General features: G+C 38.4%; 1 pseudogene; it reads left to right on the forward strand.

Annotated features, from left to right (window-relative positions):
• The first annotated feature begins 24,365 nt into the window (after positions 1 to 24,365).
• Positions 24,366 to 26,736, forward strand: LOC148698489 (pentatricopeptide repeat-containing protein At1g71460, chloroplastic pseudogene; annotated as a pseudogene).

A 26,736-nucleotide genomic window follows, 5' to 3' on the forward strand; every position in this document is an offset into this window, starting at 1 on the left:
AATAACGTTAGGAAGATTTGAAGGTTAATTAGTGCATCACGGTTAACTTGGGGTGTTGAGAATTCATGGTTTATTGAAATGCAATTGGAAATCATTTTATTATGCAAGTGTAACATGTGTGGAGATGAACCCCTTAGCTACCATCCATCCATTCTATTCTATCACAAATCCATATTTACATTCTGTCTAGTTTATTAATTTGTTTCATTATTTCAATTTTCGTCAAATCTAATTCCCCCTTTACTTTAATGTCCAATTTAGTTAGAAAGTGTTTTAGTTTGTGTTTATAAGTGTTGTGATTCAATTTATTACATAAATTCGTCCAAATTCACCAAAGTGCTCAAAACTGCCCAGAAAGTGTTTTTAAGGCAGTTTTGAGTGTTTTGGGTGATGTTTGAGTCTTTTGGTTTGTTTTAATGTTTTAAAGTTTAGTTTTACATTCTTTGAGTTAGTTTAATGTTTTATATTGTGTTTTTACGTTTTTGAGTCAAATCCAAGTGATTAACAATCCCTCCTAATCCCCGGTCCAGAACGATCCCTACTTATACTTATACTACAATTGACAAAAAGAGGGTTTAATTTGTGCCCGTATAAATCTCGCATCAAAAAGCCAATTTTGTGCCTTTTCTTTTTTAATATTATTTTTGTGCCTTCCCCTTTTTTTAATATTATTTTTTGTGCCTTCTGTTAGTGGTAGCTGTTGATGTATATTTCCTTCCTAATGCTAGAATATATTTAGTATAATGGCATAAGTAAGGGTGTCGAATCCACAGGGACTAATTGGACCTATGTAACTACTTGTTTGCAAAAACTCTAAGAAATGAATCAAACCAAACAAACTAGGAAGATTTGGAAATGAATCAAAGTTATCTAAATAGACAGATTTGTTGTTGTAATTTGAAAGCATGAGAAAATGAAATAAACACAAGTAAATGAATTAACAACTAATGTAATAGGCTAGTATCAATGGAAATGAAGCTAGGGATTCGGTTTCACCATTGCTCAACTAAGTCCATGTTTGTCAAGTTAGTTTATACTCATTCATCTACCTATTTCTTAAGTTTGTTTCACTTGGATATGATCAACCATATGATGTGTGGATTTGATCAAATGTCTCTAACCATGAACCTAATTGTGATGTGCAACTTTGGTTCATAATCAAGATTATGTAATGTACAAGAAACTTTCATAAAACCAAAGGGAATAACTCGGCAGGATGTGTGCTAAACACTCCCTTCATTTATTCACATATCTACCAAGATTATACATGATGTGTGTTCTAATCTTGGCTACACAACTTTGTGATTAATTCAAAAGATGATCAAACATTAAAATCAACACACAAAGTCACCATTAAAACAGAAAATGAAACAAGAAATAGATGGACAAAATGAGCATTCTAACTTAATTACATGGCAAACTTTGCAAGGTTACATCAAATCCCTAGAGGAGGATTAGTTACAATTCATGTTTACAAAAGATTTATCATAAAAATATAAAACATGAATGAACATAGAATTAATAAGAATAAACCCTTGAAGCCAAACTGATTTTGAAGTCCTTGAGAAGTGGCCTTCGGGGTTGGTTCTCCAAGTATGATGCAACTGAATTAGATCCACTTGGTATGTTTTCTGCAAAGGGGAGAGCAAATGGGCAGAGAATGGACAGAGAATAGGGTGAAATGGAGCGACTATGGGTGAATGAATATGGAATGAATGCCAAGGACAGTTTCTGTGAAAAGGAGAGAATGTCGAATGCAATGGTATGGAGAGGGAGAATGAGTGTGTGTTACTTGGTCAGTTTCTGAATGTAGCTAATGATGGAAAAACCCTCAGAAAACATGTGAAAAACTGACATGGTCCATGTGAAAGGGATGCTGCAAAGGGGATTAATGTGCACGGTATGGGCAGTAAAGAGTTGGAATCGCATGAAATGGTTGTTTTAGTGGATTTCTGGCATGATACCTGCAAAGCATGGACATGATCTGCAAGTATGAGGTTTATTTAATCCAAAACACATGTGGGATGTCTGCAAGCATGAAGTGGATAACCTGAAATTGGTTATAATACTCTGGGAATGGGCAGAAAGCTCACGGCATGGACAAAGGGGGTTGGAATCACATGGAATGATGGGATGAAATGGATTTCTGAAATGATGGCTGCAAGGAGTGGACATGATCTGCAGATATGTGGTTTGTTTAATCCAAATGCATGTGCAAATTCTGCCACAAGGGAGTGGACAATCTGAAACTTGGTTAGAATAATCTGGACATGGGAATGGAAGTGCACGGGATGGACATGAAGGAGTTGGAAATGCAAAGGTGATTTGTTTCGGATGTGGAAATGCATAAGGGTGCTCGGCAAGGTGTTTGAACATGCATGTGAATGCATGTTTTGGTGTTGAAACCACATAATCTGACTTCAATGCTTGTTTTGTTTAGAATCACTCAAAATGGCCGAATTGCACCACTAAACATTTTCACATCATTTCCTGAAATTCCAGCATTCAAACGTCTCCTAGGTTCTTCATTTGGGCTTCAATTTAAATCCCTAGAATCCTTTCCACGTTTTGAGTAATGCTCAGCTACCAAAAGGAATGTTTTTACTCTATTTGTCTTCTCATTGATCCAACTCACCCTTGGCTGCACACTAACACCAAATAATGTAAAATGCAACTAGTTTAATCTAAAAACATCACAAAGACGCCAAATAAGGAATATATAAATGCGTGCAAAATGAGACTTATCAGTAGCCAAAAGGCTCCTGCTTTTGTGTTGGGAAGTGTGAACTGAAAGCTAAAGAAACAAAATGTTTCGGGATTTCGGGAATACCGAACATATGGGATTTGGAAACCAATCCCATACCGAATATTTTGGTATTTTTCGAGACGGGATTACCGAACTTCGGGATGGTTTCGGTTTGGGATTTTTTGGTTTGGGTTTGGGAATTTTTCGGTTTGGTTTGGGAATTTCGGGAATTTTTTCCAACCCTAGGTACAAACAACGTTATAAGTAAAATATATTAGAAGGTTATACATTCTTCGAAATCCATTTACCCAGTTATAGAATCCAAGTCAGCAGACCTTGTACACCTAGATTCTAGGAAAACACAGGAATGACTTCTGACAAATAATGATTTATCGCTACAAAAGGTGTAACCTCAACTTCCTCCACATAAATGAACAGAAATTTACTCTCATTATAGAACGACATGTGAATGATTAAGATAATGATTGTAAGCCATCTCATCTTGAACTTGGTTCAGATAGCCAACAACATAATAGAGGTTATAAGTGAAGTTAAAACTAGATGAAAACAATAATACCTCCATGGGTGATTTATTTCACAGAAGCATGATATTCCATTCATGGCTGAAAACGTATCAATGCAAACCCAAAGTTAATTTATAATGTTAGCAAGATGGCCTGTCAAAATTGACACGTCCCAATCCCGATATTCCCTGAATATCAGGATAGGCACATGCTGGCTGACACCCAAGAGTGACAAAGGCCATTTATTGAGTGCAAATGCTGAAAACAAGGTAGATAGAACTTATAAATATAAAAGAATAATGAATATGCATTTAAGGAATGTGTTCAGAGCATACAACTAACTAGAACACTAAAATAAATAATATAAAATTGAATGAAAAAATGATGGATCCTACACCGAGAGGACTCAAAGATGCCGATGCAGAAGTGCTTAGACGTCGGGATTGTATGCCTTGATTCTAAGTCCTGAAAGGGGCGCAAAACAAACATGAGTAGACCAAGTTGATTTATATATAATAAAACAGTTATCAACATACTAACCCCCAGGTTTTATGAAAGCACATATATCATGATAAACATAGGTTTTTCGAAACCTAGCATGTCGTGCAATGTCTCAAATCATAACTCATATATATCGTAATCACTAGTGAATGTCCAATATCCCCCCAGGCCTCATACTGGCTCCCAGTCTCTAGGCAAAGAGTCAGAGGAAAATTATCCCCATGCCCTGTGCTAGCTCCCCGTCCCTGTGTTAATAGCTAGAGGAAAAACACTTCAGGCCCTATGCCAACACCATAACCATCGCCTGGGCCGGACCAAAATCTATCCCTTCGTCCCGTAGCGAAATTGGGACCACTAGGTAAGTACAAAACCATTGAACATATATATTGAAAAGCAACTTCATAGTATAAAGTCATCCATCATCTATACTATAAAGAGGTGTTCTAAACATGTTCTAAATATCATATCGTCATCCATCAGATACTCTATAAGAACACGGATTATAGGAAAAATAGTAATAATTCAAACTAGCCTCAGTAAGCATTTTATCTCATAAAACATGTCATAAAACATAGTCATTAACTCATGCTTTTCATGTATGCATTTATACTATTAAAACATGCATTTTAGAAGGGGTCCACTCACAGTACTTCGCCATCGAAAGCCACGCAAGCTAGTGAAGACTGAATCGTCATAATAAATTACCCCTAAACACATAAAGGGTACAATTAATAAAACTCTATTATAACAATTGAATTTGGGAAAACAGATGTCGGAAACAAATTCAGGAAGTCGAATTACCTTAAGAAGGGTCCCAGTTAAATTTTCGAAAAAGGTCAACACGAGAATATTCTTAGGAAGATTCCAGGAATATCTTTGGAAGGTTCCAACTAGGTTTAGGGCCTAGGGTTTGGACTTAGGTTAGGTTTAGGTTTAGGTAGGTTGGACTTAGGATAATGGGTTAATGGATTAAGGGTTTAGCTATTTAGGTGGGCTGGGATTTAATGGGTTTAGGATTAAGTTTTGGGTTTCTCGGGCCTAGATGGGAGGCCTAAAGGTTGAGGCCTTAGGTTTTAAAAGAAAAGAGTTGAGGGAAATTAGGTTTAGGGCTTGGGCTCGGGGCCCCCAACAGCTCAAGGCCCAAAGGCCTATAACAAATAATTTAAAACAAAACAAATAATAAAAAAGGGCTTGGGCTTAGGTTTAAAACGGGCCTAAGGCCCGATGGTCTTTGAGGTAGCCTGAAAGGCCTGAGTTCCTTGGGGTTCTGGGATTGGCAGAAATGGCCCGAAGGGCCTGGGTTTGGTGGGTTGCCGAACCTCAAGAAGAAGAAGGCCAAATTTCGGCAGGAAAACTAAACAAATTTTAAACGTAAATAACTTTGTCAATACTCAACAAAATCAGGTGAAACAAAAAGAAAAGTTGTAGTACTCAGCAAGACGAAGAAATTGATACCTTGCATGCAGACCAACCACTGTTTGGACAGAAATTGGCTCGAAAGCTGTCCGACCTTGCTGGAAAATCTGGAAAACGCCTTCCCGAGTTATTTTGGTGTTTAACCATACCACAACAACTCAAACACTATCTAAACACAATAATAAGCATAATCGAAGGAGATTTAGGTGTGCTTTGCACTTACCTCAATGGAGATCTCATGCACAGTGCCGAGATGGCTACTGAAGGTAAGGGAGAGAAAGATGAAGCTCAGATGATGAAAATGATGTTGAAGTCCTCACGATGATTGTGTGTATGTGTGTGTCCTTATCCAAGAGAAAAACACTAAGAGAGAGAGAAAGCTGGGAGAAAGAGAAAGGTGAGAGTTATAAGGAGTGAAGGAAAGAGAAAACTCGGGGAGAAAATAGTGAGGACGAGAAAAGGCTTAGGGACACTACCATGTGGCAACTAATGAGAGGGGACCAGGGACAAACAAATCAGGGGTCGGCCACTTGGGCACACCATTTAAGACCCAAAAACCATTTTTAAAAGGAAAATATGCCCAAATTTAGTGAAAATACAAAAATACCCTTTTTGTTCCGTAAATCCCGGGACAGGTTGTTACAAAAATACTCATTATATTCTAGCCAAAAACGTAAATGCGTAATGTCAAATTCAAATGGGAACAATAACAAAAAGATAGCAACTAAATAACTATTATACAAACACAAAACAAGATGCTAATAATAGCAGTAACAAGAATACACCAACTAAATTGCCAATATAAATAAAAAGAGAGAGAGAGTGTGTGTGAGAGAGAGAGAGAGTACTTACTAGTCTGATGCAAATGTTTTAAAGCGTCGCCACTAGGATAAAGCAACTTCCAAAAAGTCTTATTCCTATTGTTATAGCTGGGATAAAGCAACTTCCAAAAAGTCTTCTTCCTACCTTGGCAAATCCTACTAACCCAGTAAACCCTAAAGCTGTCACTCCTTAAATTAAGGGAGTACAGCAAGTAGCTAGCACACAACTATCAACAAGTCATCTAGATGTCAATCTTCCTCAAATTAAGGGATTTGACTTTATATAGAATCCTATCAAAAGAGGGAACATAAAATCTGGAAGCATCAGTCACCCCATATCGTCTAATACTCCCCCTCAAGTTGGATCGAGGAGATTGATCGAGTCAAGCTTGTCAAGGAGATGCTGAAAAGGAATTGAAGGAAGTGATTTTGTGAATACATCTGCCAGTTGATCATGACTGCGAGTATAGATGGTTTAAATAACTTGGGATTGAACTTGTGCCGTAATGTAGTGACAGTCCACCTCAATATGTTTGGTCCTTTCATGGAACATGGGGTTAGCAGCGATATGCATGGCTGCTTGATTGTCACACATGAGTGACATTATAGTAAAACCAGAGAATCCCAAGTCTAAAAGTAACCCCTTGAGCCAAATTAACTCATATGTTGTCGATGCCATTGCACAATATTCAGCCTTCGCACTAAAACATGCAATAACTTGTTATTTTTTGCTTTTCTATATGACGATGTTTCCTCCAATAAACGTACAATAGTCAGCGGTAGACTTCCTATCAATTGCATTTCTGACCCAATCTGCATTGGTGTAGCCACTGATTTGAGTGGATTGGTTGTTCTTCATAAGAATACCTCTACCAATAAAGCCTTTGAGGTAATGTAGAATTCTTTTGACAATGAGAAGATGTTTCACAGATGATGCATGCATGAATTGGCTAACCAGGCTCACAACATAGGTGATATTCGATCTGGTTATGGTAAGGTATATAAGTTTTCCAACTAACATTTGGTAGTGACTCACATCGGTGAGAAGTTCTTACTATCAAGGGGAGTGATAACAGGCTTGCAATCAAGTAATTCAACCTTAGTGAGAAAATCCACAACATACTTGCACTAGTTTAAAAACAAACCCTTTTGAGATGTTGCCATATTAATGCCAATGAAGTATTTTAGTCCTCCCAAGTCCTTTATGGCAAAGGTGTGATTGAGATATTTCTTGAGAACTTCAATTTCAACTTCATTTTCACCTATAATGATGAGATCGTCCACATAGATGAGAACCACCCATATACCAACTGATCTTTTACGAGTGAACAAGGATGAGTACTCATTACTTCGAACAAAACCAGCAACTTTCAACACTGAAGTCAACTTGGCATACCATGGACGTAGAAATTGTTTCAAACCATAGATTTCTTTATGTAATCGACACATCATATCATTTTTACCTTGAGAAGAACCTGGTGGAAGTTGCATGTATACTTCTTCTTGTAAATCCCCATGAAGGAACGTATGTTTTACATCCATTTGATACAATGGCCAGCCATAATTCACAGCCACTGAAAAAAGAACCCTAACGGAGTTCATTTTGGCTACTGGAGCAAATGTCTCCTTTTAGTCTACCCCCAAATGTTTGATTGAAACCACGTGCAACCAATCTAGCCTTGTGACATTCAATTAATCCATTAGCGTTGAACTTTGTTTTACAGATTCATATACTCCCAACAGCCTTCTTTCCTGGGGGTAACTTCACAATGCTCCATGTTTGATTATTTTCCAAGGCATAAAGTTTATCCTTCATTGATTTTCTTCACTCAGGAATTAGTTGAGCCTCTTGAAAGGTTCATAGTTCAATATGATGAGAGATTTTAGCCAGGAATGTGGCATGATTGGGGTGAACATGACTATAACTCACCACCTCAATGATGGGGTGTTTGGAAGCGAAGGTGACATAGTCTCGGAGCCTTGCTGGAGGTTATCGAGCACGCATAGGATTATGCCTTGTAGGAGGTAAAGTGGGAGCCTCTTTGTGACTCTCATCTTGAGTAGACTTAGTACCATCTTCCAGGTTTCTTGGTTGAGAAGACACATGAGTAGTTTCACTCATAATCTCTGCTTGTTCATAATTGTTAGTGGCTTCTGGATCCAAGTGCACTGAGTGATCAACGCACACAGGCAAGGGAAATAAATCACACATTAGCTCCTCCTCTCAGGAATGAGCAGCCTCCTTGGAGAAATAGGGAACTGTTTCCTCAAATCTTACATCCCTAGACACAAGCATCTTGTTAGTAATAGGATGAAAACATTTGTAACCTTTTTGGGAGGATGAATATCCCATGAAAACACACTTTGCAACCCTAGCATCCAGTTTGTCACAGTGCAATGCTTGAACATGAACAAGGCACGTGTAGCCAAAGACTCTCAAATGTGATAAAGTTATATGTCTTTCCTTTAAGAGTTTCATAAGGAGACTTAAAACTCTAAAACATAACTAGGCAATCTGTTGATTAAATAGGTTGCAGTGAGAATGGCTTGTGACCAAAATTTCTTTGGTATGTTCATATGCAACATCAATGCACAAGTCTTCTCAAGTAAATCTCTGTTCTTTCTTTCAGAGAACCCATTTTGTTGTAAGGTTCCCACACAGCTTGTTTGGTGAACAATACCATGAGAGCTTAAATATTGACTCATATTATTGGATAAAAACTCAGTGCCATTGTCGGTTCTTAGGTTCTGAATGATTAACTAAAATTGAGTTATGACAAGTTGATGAAAGTCTTTGAACATAGTGAAGACATATTTTTTTTTTAATAGATATAGCCATGTTGTTTTAGAAAAATCATCCACAAAGATAACAAAATATTTATATCCATCAAAAGATTCAATAGTTGGACCCCAAACATCGGAGTGTACAAGTTCAAAATGTTTGCTAGCCCTAGTTTAAGGAACTAAAAGCAAGACTAGTAAACCTGGAGAACTGACATGTATTACACATTACAAATGATTGATACTTTTTGGGAAAGAGTTTAAGCAAAACAGTCTCTGATGGATGGGCTAATCTTTGATGCCAGATTTGTTGGTCCTTAAAAGAAATTGAATCAACTTGGAAAGCTTTAACATGATGTTCCTTGCATAGATAGTAAAGACCATTTAGGAAGAACCCTTCACCAATCGTCTTCTTGGTGAGAGAATCCTGAAATATAACACTGCTTGGTGAGAAATTGACAAGTCAATTTAGGGTTCTAGTGGTCTTTCCTATTGACAAAAGTTGAAACGGAAAGGTAGGAACAAACAATGCAGTAAACTGAAGGTTGTTTGAAAGCAACTTTACCTTTCCCACACCTAAAACCATGGCCTTTTTTCCATTAACAACTGAGACATGAGAGGGTTTTGACAAAGTTTGAAAACTGTATAAGTTTGAGGCTTTGTTTGTCATATGGTCAGCGGCTCCTGAGTCGATAATCCAACAATCACATTTAATACTAGTATGAAGAGCAGTTGAGAATGCACTAAAAATACTTGGAGCTTTGCTTCTTAGTATATTCTCATTTTCAGGAATGAAACCTGCAAACTGTCCAAGTAGCGTAGTGGGATTTTCAGTTGTACCCCTTGAACTTTCTGCAGCTTCTCTATGTCCCTTGGTTTACATGCATATTGCAAAGTCATTTATGAGCGAGATAGGATTTGAAGTGAAGTCCTAAATGCTCTCAGGGAATAAGGTATAGCTGTGATTTACTGCATGCTGAGGTTTGTATAAGCTAATATGGAACTGCCTTGAATGAATCATTCAATGATCCTTGTTGAACTTAGGTTTTAGTTCGGGGTGCAAAATCCAGCACCTTTCCTCCACATGACCTACAGTGTCACAGTAACTACATTTCAAGTGTGGATTTTTACCCTTGTAAGGCCTGTTGTCTAAGGGTTTATGTTTGGCAACATAGACTCTTGACTCAAAAATCTTGAAATTCTTATCCAAGTTCATCACCCTTCTTTGAGCTTCCTCATGTTGAACCATGGCACACACCATTTTGAAGAAGGGAAGTTCAACATTCATCAGGATGTGACTCTTGAGATCCTCATAGTCTGAGTTCAAACTCGCAAGCAGTTGATATATCTTGTCTTGTCTTCTTCAGCTCTTTTTAGAATAGCTGCAACATCAATGGTGTGAGGTAGATAAACATCTAACTCATTCCACATAGTCTTGAGACTTCCTAGGTGCTACACAAAGGTTTTTCCATCTTGTTGAATACTGGCAATGTCCATCTTTAGCTAAAACACTTGTGCATAATTATTTTGATTCTTATACATATCCTTCACAGATTTCCACAGATTGTGTGAGGACTCGGAAAAGCTGAAGATTTCAGTGATATGTTTCTCCATCGAGTTGAGAAACATTGACATGACTTGTTGGTCCTTGCACAACCATTCTTCATATGCTTGGGTAGAAAGCTCAGGTGCTTCAACTCTTCCATTGATGAACCCTAACTTTCCTCTTCCACCGAGAGCAAGAAACACTGCTCTAGACCATGGAAGAGAGTTGAATTCATTCAACAAAATTGAGCATAAACGCATATTTGTATTCATCTCAGTATTTGGAACAAAAGAAGGAGAACTTTGTGAGTTTTCTCCCCCAAGGTTTACTAAACTTTCTTCAGCCATAACTGAAGCTTGAAGATGAACAACAGCGGAAAAAAAAAATGGGCAGAGACAAGTCAAGGACGACACTGCTCTGATACCATGTGGAAATTTTAAGTTTGTTTGAATGTATTTTTCATAGATTGATTGAATGTACAAAGGGGGATAAATAATGAGGTAGAAGGTTACAAACAACCCTACCTTGGCAAATCCTACTAACCTGGGAAACCCTAAAGCTGTCACTCCTTAAATTAAGGGAATGCAGCAAGTAGCTAGCACACAACTATCAACAAGTCATCTAGATGCCAATCTTCCTTAAATTAAAGGATTAGACTTAATAGAGAATCCCATGGAAAGAGGGAACATAAAATCTGGCAGCATCAATCACCCCATATCGCCTAATATTACCCTTAAGAAAATTAGAGAATCCTTGTGCTGAGGCACTAGGGTTATAGAGAGTATTGTCAATATGAAAAGTGTGTAGTACAAATCGTAATAACTAAAGTTTCTGATGATTCAAACTGCAGTGGCTTCTAAGGTTGCAGGGATGTTCAAGAGGCAAAAAAGCTTGAAGTTGTTGCACTTTTTTTCAATTGAATCATTCTTCTGGTTAAGATCATCGGTGGTAGTTGGTGGAGGTGGTAGTGTTGAGGTGGTGGACGACCTTTGAACGGTCCCACAGCTAGCTATTTTGACCCCAAAAAAATGTGGTGTCTAATTTGAATTGATGGGATTAGAAAGAAGTAATACTTGCTGATGTTTTGGATTGAAATTTCCCAATAATATATAAGAAAGTTTAGAAAGGGTAAAATACATATATTTATGTGCATACACACACACACACACATGATAAGAGGTCCGGACGGGACTTTTAAAGCATAGTGACGATTACAACGACATTTTTTTGTGTCCAATCTACAAAATGAGAAGTTTGGCGTGACTAGCTTGTTCAACGCATTCTCTTGTTTGTTTCTTCATTTTTGGCTCATTTTTATTGATAAGAATGAAGAAAACAATTGGGAATGAAACAAAATAATATACAATTTAGAGTCTATTCAATAGCTATTTGTTTTTCAATTTTCAATTTTTGTGCTTGAATTATGAAGTATAAATGAGAAAGGGGAGAAGAAGAAGAAGAAGAAAAGTGGTGAGGGAGGGAAAAGAAATAAATTAAATAAATGAAAACAAAATCTTAAAAGTAAAAACAACTTAAAATAGGCACTTTTTGTACGATCAGGAAAAAAAAAATGTTCTAGTGAGATCAAACAATCAAATTATAGTAAATTAGATTAACTAGCATTCATATAACTCCCTTGTTTTCTTTACAACTCAGGTGCTGATACTAAATTTGTTCTATAGCTTATCTTCCATACTGTATTGCATCGTAATAAGCAACATGATTGATGTCATTAGGCTTGACTGTTTTCTGGGTAAGTATCAGGTCTGTTGAGGGGTCGTGGTTGTTAAAGATCTTATAACAATGTATCGATTATCATAGCAAATAAGAGTTAAATTCATCTTTACAAGATTATAGTTACCTCCTCGTCAAAGTCGCGAGCATTAGCAGCCTAGCCAAATTCTATAGATGACATCTTTGTTTCTTACATTTCGATGGACATAAACCTTGGGCTCTTTAACCTAGAGCGAGGATGAAGTAGTTGCCATCTGATTATACAAACATGCAACTACTTTTGTGAAATTATATAGATTCCATACCAATAGAACGGGTGGCAATCCATTTCTCAAACGAACCCGAGTGAAGCCATTTACAGCAAATAGGCACTTGAACCCATCAATGGTAGGATGTTCATTATTATATATGAAATCAGACACAACATAAATGTGACCAACAACAACAAAAGTTTCAAACCTTTTGGTGGAACAACATTGAGGAAGGGAAAAGAATTCATTGGCTCTCATAGGAAAAACTCTGCATCCTGAATGTTGATGGTAGCTTGGGCTTGCGAAATTTGTACACAATCAATCTCAGCCTTCTGGCTAAACAAGGATGGAGGATCCTCGTGAATCCCAACTCTTTGGTTTCGAAGGTTTTTAAGGCCAAGTATTTTCCCAAACTCACCTTCTTTGAGGCTTCGATGAAGGCTGATGGTTCCTACTCCTGGAAGAGCATCTGCTCAACTCAAAATATACTATCTCTAGGTTCCAAGTGGCAAGTGGGTATTGACGCTTCGCTGAAAATATGAAAGGATCCATGGATTCCATTGCCAGCCCATTTTCGAATTTTTACTCCCAAGCCGGTTGCCTCGCCTCTTCGGACGGTTAACGAACTGATTGACCCTATCTCTAAATCATGGAAGCTCGATCTGGTGTCTTCCCTACTCTCTGAGTCAAAAGTCAACGTTATTCAGGCTACCCCTCTGAGTTTCCGCAGCACCGCTGATATGCTAACCTGCCACTATGAGAAGAATGGAAGATTTACGGTGATGAGTGTCTACCATCTCGCGAAATAGTGGTTATATCCGAGCAGCTTGGGATCTTCCTCCTTCTCCAATTCCAACCGTAGATCCATCTTTTGGTCCAAGATTTGGCGTGCCAATGTGCCTCTAAAGGTCAGAGTTTGTATGTAGTGTCTCTGCAACATCATCATCCCCACTAAAGTGAACCTCACCAAGCGCCATATCACGACTGATATATTGTGCGTGATGTGCAACCACCCTGAGGAATCAATCCTCCACTTAGTGAATGACTGCCCTTTCACTAAATGCACTTGGTTATCTTTTCACTCTGGCTGTTTGTTACGGGGATCCTCCCCCCCCCATCCTTCCTCTTTTGGGCCATGGAAATCGCAGAGCTTATCAAACCTGCCGTGTTTGAATCCTTCACAGTGATATGTTGGGCAATTTGGGGCACTAGGAATGAGAAGCTCTGGAATAACAAATGCAATTCACTGGATGCTGTTATGGCACGAGCAATTCAGTGGTGGCTATCTTTCATGACAGCCAATGAAAGAACATCCCCTAGCTCTTAAAAGGGAATCTCCTAAAATCATGGAAATAACCTTTCCACTAGATATCAACAATTCAAATCAGGGTTGACTATCTTTTTATTTACTAGAAGATTGTAACTGAATATTCTTTTGTTAAATGTCTTGTATTTTCTTAATTTGGCCCAATTCAAAAATGTATATAACACATGTAAAATCCCTTTGTGAAATATACAAGAATATACATTCCATATTCACTCTAATTCGGTATACATAGCAATAAAGCTCCATCAAGATTTTTTTTTTTTTTTCCCGATCCTTATGGCTGAATCCACCAACACAATCACACCCCTATTGTCCACCTTTGTCACCATTAACATTGCTGCTCAGTTGCCTCTCTAACTCACACTAACCAACTTTCCTTCATGGCGAGCTCAATTCAATGTCCTACTTCTTGTATATAACTTAATGGATTATATTGATGGATCAAAACCATGTCATGTTGCCTTCTCTGTTGTGTCCTATAATTTTTGGATTTGTCAATATCAGCTACTCCTACACGTTGTTTTAGCCTCTATCTCTAAACAAGTCATATCTCTCATTGCCTCCTCCAAAACCTCCAATGAGGCTTAGGACAAGCTGATCAAGCTCTACACCAACAAAACACGCTCTTAGGTTCTAACTCTAAAAGAGCATTTTACACTCATGTGTCATGATACACAACCTATGTCTGTTTTTCTACAGGCTGTCAAACCCATCATTGATGAGCTTGCCATTATCGATGTTCCACTCTCTGACGATGATATTGTTCTACATGTTCTCAATGGTGTTGGACTCGACTTCAAACAAATTAATGTCGTTGTTCAGGCTAGTTATACCTCCATCTCCTTTGATAATTTGTATGACAAACTCATTGAGCATGAAGCTTTCATCAAACGGGATGCTACAACAGACGATGTCGCTCCTATAACTGCCTTTGTTGCTCAAAATTCCCCTTCTCCCACCATGGCTCAAGATCCACACAAGCCTCCAACCAATATCCAAATAATGCCACTAACAATTCTCACCGTGCTAACCACTACAACAACAACACCAATAATTGGTGTTCTGGCACGGGATATCGTGGCTTTTGTCAATGGTGTGGCACTCAAGAGCATAGTGCCAAACGTTGCCCTCGTCTTTCTCCAAACTTCTCCGCTTCACCTATAGTCAACCACACCACTACCCGCTCATCCACATCTTCTCCTTGGCTGGTAGATTCAAGTACCTTTCACGATGTCACTTCTTATTCCAGGAATATCCTAGATTCCACCTTTTATGATGGCCCAGATGAGATTATTATCGGTAATGAAAAAGGTTTGAGTATTACACATGTTGGTTCCACATCACTCTCCTCTCCCTCTACCACACCTTTTCGATTACATGATGTCCTGTGTGTTCCTTCCATTTCGCGTGATATAATTTCAATTGCTAAATTTAACAAACAAAATGCAACCTCTATTGAACTTTTCCCTGATTTCTTTCTTGTCAAGGATTTAAACACAAGGGCGGCACTTCTTTGAGGCCCGCATAAAGATGATATATATGAATGGCCTTGCTTGATGCCCATATCATAATCTCAAATACAAGCTATGGTGGGTATGGTGGACTCCTCCAATTTGTGGCACCGTTGGCTCGATCACTCCAATCATCAAACTTTTCTCCAAATTTTACGTACCTCCTCCATTACTATGTCTTCAAATCCATCTATTTGCACTTCATCTCATTGTAATAAGAGCCACAAGCTCCGTTTGGTCATTATTCGCTTGTTAGTAAGCGTCCCCTTAAACTAATTTATAGTGATGTTTGGGGCCCTGCCCCTTATTTATCTACTGATGGTTTTTCATACTATGTTATATTCGTAAATCATTTCACAAAATATATTTGGTTTTATCCCATAAAACACAAATCTGATGTTTTCTCAATTTTCACAACCTTTAAGGCTCTTGTTGAAAATTACTTCCACACCAAAACAATCACCTTATACTCTGATGGTGGCGAAGAATATGTTAAACTCAAAAGTTTTTTAGCCACCAATGGCATCACTCATCTCACCACTCCTCCACACTCCTGAACACAATGGTGTTGCTGAACGCTGTCACTAACATGTTGTCAAAACAGGGTTAACATTTCTCTATCAAGCATCCTTACCTCTCACTTATTAGTCATATGTTTTCAAAACTGCTTTGTATCTTATTAATAGGATGCCCACTCACTTTCTCAATAATATTTCTACCTACAAAGCTCTTTTTGGTGATCTTCCTAACTACACTAAGCTTCGGGTTTCTAGTTGCTTATGTTTCCTATGGTTAAGACCCTACAATTTTAACAAGCTTCTTCCTCGGTCTATTCCATGTCTCTTTCTTGGTTACTCCTCTACTCAAGGTGCTTATTTATGTCTTGATTTTTTTTCATGTCATGTGTTTGTTTCCCGTCACATCTAATATGACAAAAACACATTTCCATTTTCTTTTCTTGACTTCGTTGTTCCTCAAGTCTCCCCCCCCCCAACTCATTATCATGGTCTACTATCACTCCCGCCGTCACCATTATTCCTGTTCAGGTTGCCAATGTACCACCACCCACTTCCACTTCTCAGCATGTTGTTACTCATACGTTATTAGAGGTTTCAACGTTGTGCCTCTCCCTCACACCATCACCACATGCTACTACTCACCCACTAAATTCCTCATTCCCTATCTCCTCACTAACACACCATATCAACCTCATCTCCCTGCCAACACGACCTGCCAATCTGACTAACCTACTAGCCCCTGGACCCACCCCATCCTCAACCCAACCCTTTTTGACTACATTACCACTGTCGAGTACTTCCTCCCAACCAACATCACCCACACCTCCTAGCTTCACCTACTCATCCTTACACCACAATTTCACCATACCTGCCAACCCCACCTCTTCATCGTCACCATGCACTCTACCTGTCAATCCCTTACCCCTACCACCACCACCACCAAATAATTTAAACAATCACCCCATATTTTTAAACCTAAACAACTTTGCATTGCCACCAAACATCCACTTCCCTCTCCCATTGAACCAACATGTGCTTCTCATGCTGTCAAATATCTGTTTTGGCGTGCAGTCATGCCAAACGAGTTCAATGCTTTAATTCGTAATGGTACTTGGAAGTTTGTTCCTCCTCAACCCACACATAATCTTATTGGGTGCAAATGGCTATTCCGCATAGAAAGGCATTATGATGGCAGTATTGATAGGTACAAAGCACACCTTGTTGCTAAAGGCTTTCACCAGCGTCTTGGAGTGGATTTCTCGGACACATACAACCCGATTGTCAAACCTACCACAATCCATCTTGTTCTTCATTTGGCTCTTACTCATGGTTGGCCTGTTCGTCAATTAGATATGAACAATAATTTTCTACATGGCTCACTCTCTGAGGATGTTTATATGTCACAACCTCCCTGGTTCGATGACTCTAATTTTCCAAGTTATGTTTGCAAACTTTGCAAAGCTTTATATGGCCTCAAGCAAGCACCTCAATCATGGTATTAGGAGTTGAGCTCTTTTTTTGCTCAGTCAAGGATTTGTTAATGCTATCTCAAATGTCTCTCTCTTGCTCTCTTTATTTTTCGTTGGGATGGTGATGTGCTATTATTTCTAGTTTATGTTGATGATCTCGTTATTACAGGAAATAAAGAAAGACTTCTCTCTACGTTCATGCAAGCCTTGGCCAATCATTTTTCTGTTAAAGATTTGGGGACCCTTTGTTATTTCCTTGGAGTTGAGATGATACCCACCACCACGGGTTTGTTTCTTTGTCAACATAAATATATTCATGATCTCCTAGTTAAAGCTAAAATGGAAGGTGTCAAGGATGTGAGCACACTAATGGCCACCTCTGATCATTTGGTTCTCTCTAATGGCTCTCCCTTCACTGATGCTACTACTTTTCAACAACTTGTTAGAGGCCTCCAATATCTGAGTCTCACCCGTCCTGACATTTCATTTACTATCAACAAACTCTCACAGTTCATGCATCAACCGACTGAATCTCATTGGCAGGCCCTGAAACGTCTCATCCGCTATCTAAAAGGGACTATCTTTCATGGTCTTCTCCTTCGCCATAGTGCCTCATCCCGTCTCTATGCTTTTTTAGATGCTGATTGGGCTGTTGATCGTGAAGACCGTAAGTCCACTACTAGTTATGTTATTTATTTTGGTGGTAATTTAATCTCCTTGTAATACCCAGTATTTAAAAAAAATGGTTATGTATGTGTGTGTGTGTGTGTGTGTGTGTGTGTGTGTTTGTTAGGGGGGGGGGGGTTGGGTGGTAAATTATTTTTATGTAATGATTTTATTAGATTTCCTTTATGTAAGAACCTACTTTCAATATGTAAATTAGTCTCAATATAAAATCCTTTTTGCTACAAGATTATTTCCAAAACTAGCTAGTGTTATTTCATGTTCATTGTAATTAGAGATATTTTTAGTTTGAATTGGAGAAGGAAATTATGATGAGTTTGGCTTATTTTTTTTCTCACAAAGGGCCGAGAGTTTGAGGTCGGACTAAATGAGTAGTTTTGCCTTGATATTTTCTCTCAAAGATGAGGTGGAAAGTTTGTAATCATTAGGAGTTAATGAATGATGATTATTCACCACTCTAAATGTGGAGGTGGGAAGTCTATAGCATGTATACGTTGGCTTATTAGCATGCATGAGGCAATATTTTGTGGTATTAGGAGTGCTTACTCACTAGCCTAGGGGAATCTCAATCATTTGAAAATATTCTCTCTTCAATATTACTCAACCAAGCTTCAAAATACTCCAATGAGATTGGAGTTTTTACCAAACTCCATTTGTATGCTTATTGATTGAAGACTTACCCATGTGTTTTGATGTAGGAATAAAACTTAAGCTAAAGCACAACAAGGCCTTAGATGCTTGTATTCACCTTGCATGATATTGATTAACTTAACACATGTCTCTTTGCCATTTGAACACATACCATTATCAATGATTAGGTTAACATTTGGTTTGTTTCTATTGGAACACATAATAGGGCTAATGATTAGTTTAACATTTGTTTTCTTTCTATTGGACCACATATCATGGTTAATGATTGGTGTGATTCATTCCCCAAATTTGGGGAGGTGGGATTCTATATCCCTTAGAGTTTGGATGTGGCCTTTATGTATTTGTCCACATGCATTGTAATGATGATCAATTACTAATGTTTCCAATGATTGATGTCCAAGTGTTGCAAAACAATTGAAATGTGTCCTTAAAGGCTTAATTGAGGATTCCACTTCTTTCTCCAGAAAGGCAGAGGGAGGAAAGAACACGAAAGGAGGAGAAGACACACCAGCAAGAACTTAGCAACAATAAGAAAGATCTCTCCTTCTCATACCACTCTTCCCACCATCCCTTTCTTTTACCTTATGTAAAGGCTCTAGGTCATCTTCATTGTATTTTGTAAATCTCTCTTACATAGTGAAAATAAAAATGCATATGCAACTAGAGTAGACGTAGCTGATTTGGTGAACCACTTAAATCTTTGTTCATTATTATAATATTTGCAAGTTTTCATTCTCCAAAGTTTTCATTCTCCAAACAAAATTCTAACAAACCAGTATTAATAGAACAATACTGAGTTTCAAAATGAACTACAACTTTATATATAAACAATCCAGGCATGGATGCCTTCTACATCTTTTCACCTTTGTTTGACCACCACCACGATTCAACAACTGCTACGCTTGGCCAATTACACCCACCAATGGCAGCCATGACGAACAAGATGATGGATGATGCCGTTGTGGCTAAGCTCTCATGAGAACCACTCCATGTGTAACATTTGTTCCATCCAAAATGTCTATTACCACACCTTTAACTATGGAGTTGATAAAGGGATGATGATGTTTTTGGAGAAAGAGAGAAGAGGAGGAGAAGGGGGGTTGATTTGTAGAAAATAAAGGAGATAGAAATTTGAAAAAAAAAAGATTAAGCAGTGGTTCTTAAGGGAATAAAAAGGAGAAGCAAAAAGATGATAAAAAAACATAAAAGGTTAGAGTGTTGCATGGGAGGAAGAGGAGAGTCAGGTGATCAGATTTGTGGGTGAGAAAGTAGAGGAAATAAGATAAGATGAAGTAGAAGTGGTGGGTTGAAATAAAAATAAAAATGAGGTTTGGAAGGGAAAAGCTAGAAGTAGAGTTTCATGCCTTGTTGCTTTTGAGATATTTATTTCACTTTCAATTTTCTTCACTAACATGGACGTCTAATTCTTGTCTAAATAATAATAGGTACCAGCCAAACGAAAGTGAACAAGACGATGGTAATTCTATAGAGTGTACATATACATATGCATTGCAAAGCAAGGAAAAGAGTTATGTTGTGTCAAGTTCTCACTTGTGTAAAGTGTTTTGAGTTGTGAAGATATTCAAAGGCTAAAGTTTTCCTTGAATATAAAATAATAAACCTTATATACGTCAAGCATCAGGGGAAGGGCTTGAATACACAATTGGGTGTTGGGGGAAGTGTCTGTATAATAAAGTGGAAATTGAGAATTTAATTACAAAAATTGGGTTTAAGGGATCAACGGGAGTTAACTCATATTCTAAGGTATTCGAAGCCAAGTGGTATAAGCATGGTATCGGACGTGCAGGCTTGGGTGCCTTAGGTATGTGTTAGCAGGATTAGAAGGGAGTGAGTACATTCATCCATCTCATTTGCATATATTTCATGCATTTGAAAGAATTGTTACAATTTAATTATTATTTTGTTGGTACTTTTCGTTGTGAATTAATTTGTGTACTATTCTATTTCCGCTACGTATTCAATAAATTTTAATAATTTTATTTTAATTTTTCCACCATGTCTTGGTCGTAGAATTTATTTCTATAGCTAAGATATGGCGCACACCCTAACTCGTGAATAGTTTTTATTCGCAGGTCGGGGCGTGACACTCCTAGAGTTCTCACAAACAACGTTATGTCGCTCGATCTACGGAAGCAGAATACCGCACTATAGCCTCCACTACTACTAAACTAGCTTGGGTTCAATCCCTCCGCCATGAGCTTGGTGTCTCTTTAATGGATAAACCAACAATTCCTTGCAACAATATTGGGGCTACTTTCTACTGTGTCAATCTCGTCCTTCATTTTCGCATAAAGCACATTGAACTTGATTTTCAGTTTGTTCATGATCGTGTCAATTGCGGCCTTCTTTAGGTGTCACATGTTTCTACTCAGGATTAGCATGCAGATGTCCTCATAAAAGCCCTTCCTCGTTTGCGCTTCCAATTGTTACGATCCAAAATCGATGTCTCTAATGAGACCACCTTCTTGCGGGGACGTAAAGGGGAATCTCCTAAAATCATGGAAATAACCTCTCCATCAGATGTCAACAATTCAAATCAGGGTTGACTATCTTCTCATTTACTAGAAGAATGTAACTGAATATTCTTTTGTTAAATGTCTTGTATTTTCTTGATTTGGCACAATTCAAAATTGTATATAACACATGTAAATTCCTTTTATGAAATATACAAGAATATACATTCCATATTCACTCTAATTGCTCTCCCTTTCAAGCTCCGACAAAATGGTGCTGCCCTCCATCGGGACATCTTAAACTCAACATCGACGGCTCCTGGAACCGAGAGAAGTGCTCTGGGGGTTATGGCTTAATTGTGCGAAATGCAACAGAAGGCTTTTTGGCTGCAAAGTGCGGGAGCTTCTCTGATGTTTCCTCACCGCTCCAGTTGGAAGTTATGGCTGTTAGAATTGGTTTGATCTGGGCGTTCGAAATGGGTTTTTCTAATATCCTATGTGAGTCCAATTCGCTTCAGATTGTCAAAGCTTCGCGAGATCCTTCAATTAACTTGTCGTCTCTTGGACAACTAATCGAAGATATCAAGTCGCTGGCTCCGGCAGTCACTAAAGTTCCTATCACCCACGTTCGTCGTCAAGCCAATGGTGTGGCCCATAGATTAGCTCGTCTCGGTCTCTCTGTAGATCAGTGCGTTGAATGGCTGGGGTCTCCCCCTAGTATTATCATTGATGTACTAGCTGCGGATTGTCCCCCTACTGTGTAATCCTTTATGTTACTCTGTCGACATTGATCTGAATGAAATACACTATCATTTCCTTCAATAAAAATAAAAATAAAAAAAAATAAAAAAAATAAAAAAATAAAAAAAAACAACAACAACAACAATTCAATCAGAGGACATTCAGATTGCCATACATTATATAACATAATTGATGATATATAAAACGACTCATGGCGTTTTATAAACAGATTGCCATACAAAGCTTCTCATCCAGAGCACTCAAACGGTTTGACACTCAAATAAACGGTTTTCTTGGAAACTGTCTTGTTGGCATAAACTCTGGATGGATGGTCAATGTTAAGGCAAAAGCAAAGATTTCTCCTCCAAATACAATCGCACATTTGATTCTCAGACGCAAAGTCAAAAGAGCTGAGACTGTAGTATCCCTAGACATTACACCATGTTCATGTAAAAAGACAAGTACAACTAATCCAAGTACATGGACGATTTTGACATTCACCACTATTAAATTCAGTAGATGATGCACAATCTGATTTTAGCATATAGCGTCGTACCAGGCAGTTTGCAGCTTCATAATATTTCTCCTTTAACCATACCCATACGCCAAATTGACTACAAGAAGAAAACACGAAAATAAGTAAAGGGCGCATGACACATGAATAATCCGTCAGAGTCGATTGATATTGTAATCAGAATGCAAACTAGCATGCATCTAAGACCAAGCACAGTAAGGGCTGCTGAGGTTCTAATCATATAAAAACAAATACAAGGTCATACAAATAATGTTATCTTCGTCTTCTAGTATTCACGGAACTCTTTCTCGTTGTTTTTCAATTCGGAGTTCTATCCAATTGTAATATGTATGTTAACAAAACAAAATGATATATTCTTCTTAGCCCCTCTGTCACAAGAAGAAGAAAAATAAGACCTACTCCTTCCCAACTCTTGTGTTTTCTATTTGTGCCATTTGACCTTTAAGTATTAAAATTACAAACATACAGCGTTTAAAAATCAACGAAAAAGATGCAAAATAACACTTCTCCCCTCCATATCCAGCTCATACCTGTCATGTATATCCCTTTGTACTCTCATGTCAAACTTGTCAAAATGATAAAAGATACATATTTGGAGTATCGAATACATATCTACCAGCAGCAGGTGAACTGAACTAATCATGTAGTAAGAAGCAGAAAGAAGAATTGCAAGACAAAACAAATCGCTTGCAGAGGTTCATTAAATAGCCAGTTTTGAACCAGTAGCTTTGAAAATCTACACCTACAAGGGAAAAAATGCATATGAGAAGTGTTACCTACACCCAAAGCTAGTATATTTGGAAGTGGACGAGTATAACAGACCAAGGGGTGGAACTGAACTGCAGTTACTGTCACAAAGAAAGCTTCCACTTGAAACCCAAACTTATGTCTAACCTTAAAAAATGAAATAAATAAAAGGATTACTAATATATAATTATATAGAGAAGTGTTATTGGCACTCCAAAAATCTCATTCTACACTCCTCACAAGTGTATTTTTCTTTCTAAATATAGAAAGTTTGGAGTGTAGAATGAGAAATTTGGAGTGCCAATAACAATTCCCATTATATATATATATATATATATGTGTGTGTGTGTGTGTGTGTTTGTGTACCTTTCAAAAAACACAACTTAATGACCTGAACAAAATATAAGGAGCATAGTGTAAGAGAAGAAAGCAAGTATAAAACAATAGCATACATGAAGACGAAAGAAGCGTAATGTAGATGATATGATACCACCTAATACCAAACGAACTGGCATACAGCAACTAAAACAATTTAGCAATTGTTAATATGAAACACATGATATAACATAATAAAAAGTTAGAATCATAGAGATTTAAACGGAATGAAAGGGAATTCTCAAATAGGTCATGGTTTCCACCTAATTATCGGCTCCTCATATAGGTTACTGTTCATTTCCAAGTGCCTGATAAGTATACACCGCAGAATGCACAAACAAAGTGCTCTTCAAACAAATCCTCTGTGAGACTAGATGACCTTCAAAATTGTCATTCCAGCAAGCAAGAAGGTCAGCCACAAATCGAACACTGGTCTATATGAAGAGCCGATAGTAAGGTGGAAACCATGGCCTATTTTCTGCCACTCGTAAAACAAAGCTCCAATGAATGTGAACTTTCAAGAAATTTGAAGTACTAACCTGCTAAAAGGCTATAAATCTTTGGCACATGCAACAATCCATTGCTAAAACAGAAGGAGATGCCGAACTTGAAACAAACAATGCATCTAGAAGAATGGCATACGGTACAAATGAGTGACGTTAAACACTTTGGAACAATTAATAATTCATCAACGAATCAGAACAATTTTCAACAGTAATATAAGGATTTTTCCAGCCAAGTTACTTGTTAATATTAACAGCGTAAACTTCACAAACGTACCCATGAAAGTGCGAGGAACCACTCCAGGGAACTCCAAATGATCATACTAGCGGGTACCCATATAAAACTATTAGCCAAAAGGACCAGCACTTTCCAGAGCATAACAGCTTACACAATCTTAAGAAGAAACAGATAACTAAACTCACATTATCAATTCGATGTTGATGATATAGAATATCATGCATTGCCTTTGGCGAGAATCGGACCAAACACCTCTCATTTACAGATGAAGAGGGATATCATTACAACGTAATACTAAGTGGCAGAAATAGTAGGTATTTTTAATCTGAAGTGAAGCATATGGGTCTACTTATGGGCCGGGCCGGAGCGATGTTTTATTGGGCTTGGGCTTTGCGTCAGATCAAAATTTGAAACGAAACAACTTCAGAAGAACCTTGTAACAGCCATAGCCATAGCTGATAAACCATGGAAGCTGTAACAGTAACTTCACCGCCTCTCTCCCTGCACCACTGCTTCCCGCCAAACACCCGCATCGCCGCCAAAATCTCCAACAACTGTAATAAGCACCTCCAAACCTTCAAGCGGAATGCTTTCTCATCTCAGCGGAAATGAAAGACTCCGATTTTCGAAGAAAACGACGCCTTTCCCGACTCCTTGCCGCTCCACACGAAGAACCCACATGCCATCTACAAGGTCATACAGAGCTTCGCAAGGACTAATAAGATCGAGAAGACCCTGGCCATCTTGGACTACCTAGACCAGCAGGGCATTCCGGTTAACGCCACCACATTCTCCGCCCTCATTGCCGCTGCGTCCGTACAAGGTCGTTGGATCACGGCAAGCAAATCCACACGCATATTCGGATTAACGAGCTCGAAAACAATGACTTTATACGCACGAAGCTAGCGCATATGTACACTAGTTTTGGGTCAGTGGATGATGCACAGAAGCTGTTTGATGAAAGTCCTAGTAAGAGCGTGTATTCGTGGAATGCCTTGCTTAGAGGTACTGTCATTGCCGGTGGGAGGCGGTATCATGATGTTCTTGATACTTATTCGGAGATGAGGGCATTGGGGGTTGAGTTGAATGTGTATAGTTTCTCTAGTGTGATTAAGAGCTTTGAGGGTGCTTCGGCGCTTTCACAAGGTTTAAAGACGCATGCCCTTTTGGTTAAGAATGGTTTCATTGATAGCGCCATTTTCAGACGAGTTTGGTTGATTTGTACTTTAAATCTGGCAAGATTAACATTGCCCAACGTGTGTTTGAAGAATTTGGTGATAGAGATGTTGTATGGGGCGCCATGAGTGCGGGTTTTGCGCATAATAGGCGGCAAAGGGAAGCTTTGGAGTATGTTAGGATGATGGTAGATGAAGAAATAAGGCCGAATTCTGTTATATTGACTAGTATTCTTCCTGTGATTGGAGATGTTGGGGCTCGAAAGCTAGGGAGGGAGGTTCATGCTTTTGTGGTGAAGATGAAAAGCTATTCGAGGCAGATTTTCATTCAGTCTGGCTTGATAGATATGTATTGCAAGTGTGGAGACATGGATATGGGAAGGCAGGTATTTTCGCACTCAAAGGAGAGGAATACAATTTGTTGGACTGCCTTGATGTCAGGCTATGTTGGAGGCCTGAGCAGGCATTGCGATTAGTCATATGGATGCAGCAGGAAGGGTTTACGCCGGATTTGATCACGATTGCCACCATCCTTCCAGTTTGTGCGGAATTGAAGGATTTGAAACGAGGGAAGGAGATTCATGCTTACGGTGTGAAAAATTGTTTCTTGCCTAATGTATCTATAATTTCTTCTTTAATGGTGATGTACTCAAAGTGTGGCATCTTTCAGTACTCCATAAGACTATTTGATGGGATGGAGAAGAGAAATATTATTCTGTGGACGGCCATGATTGATTCCTATATTGACAATGGATGCCTCTACAAAGCACTTAATCTGGTAAGGCCAATGCTCTTATCGAAGCACAGGCCAGATTCAGTTGCAATGTCTAGGATTTTGAATATTTGCAATGGCCTAAAGAATTTGAAGCTTGGAAAGGAAATTCATGGACAAATTTTGAAGAAGAATTTTGAGTCCATCCCTTTTGTTACTGCTGAAATAGTGAAAATGTATGGTCAATGTGGAGCTGTTGATCATGCAAAGTCAGTTTTCGGTGCAATCCCTGTCAAGGGTTCTTTGACTTGGACTGCAATCATAGAGGCTTAGGCATCCAACGACATGTATCAAGATGCCATCAATCTTTTCGATGAGATGAGATCGAAAGACTACACTCCCAACGCTTTCACTTTCCAATTGGTTCTATCTATTTGCGATCGAGCTGAATTTGTTGATGATGCTTGTCGTATCTTCCATTCAATGTCCCGTGTGTACAAAGTTAAGGTGTCTGAGGAACAATATTCTCTAATCATTGGACTTCTTGATCGTTTTGGCCGCGTTGAGGAGGCTCGAAGATTTAGAAAATGGAGTTCGTCTCTGTTGTAGCGCGGGATGATTGGACGTTCTTTCTTTCATGTATAAATTCAGTAAGCTCCTGAAACTTCCTTATGATTACGAGTTTTCACAGATGTATAGACCCATTGTATCTTCATGTACGAGTAAAATGGTTAATTTAAATTTACTTCAATGTGA

The sequence above is a fragment of the Pyrus communis genome, chromosome 2 (genome assembly GCF_041283825.1).
Source record: "Pyrus communis isolate YQ-2024b chromosome 2, ASM4128382v1, whole genome shotgun sequence".
Taxonomy (NCBI): domain Eukaryota; kingdom Viridiplantae; phylum Streptophyta; class Magnoliopsida; order Rosales; family Rosaceae; genus Pyrus; species Pyrus communis.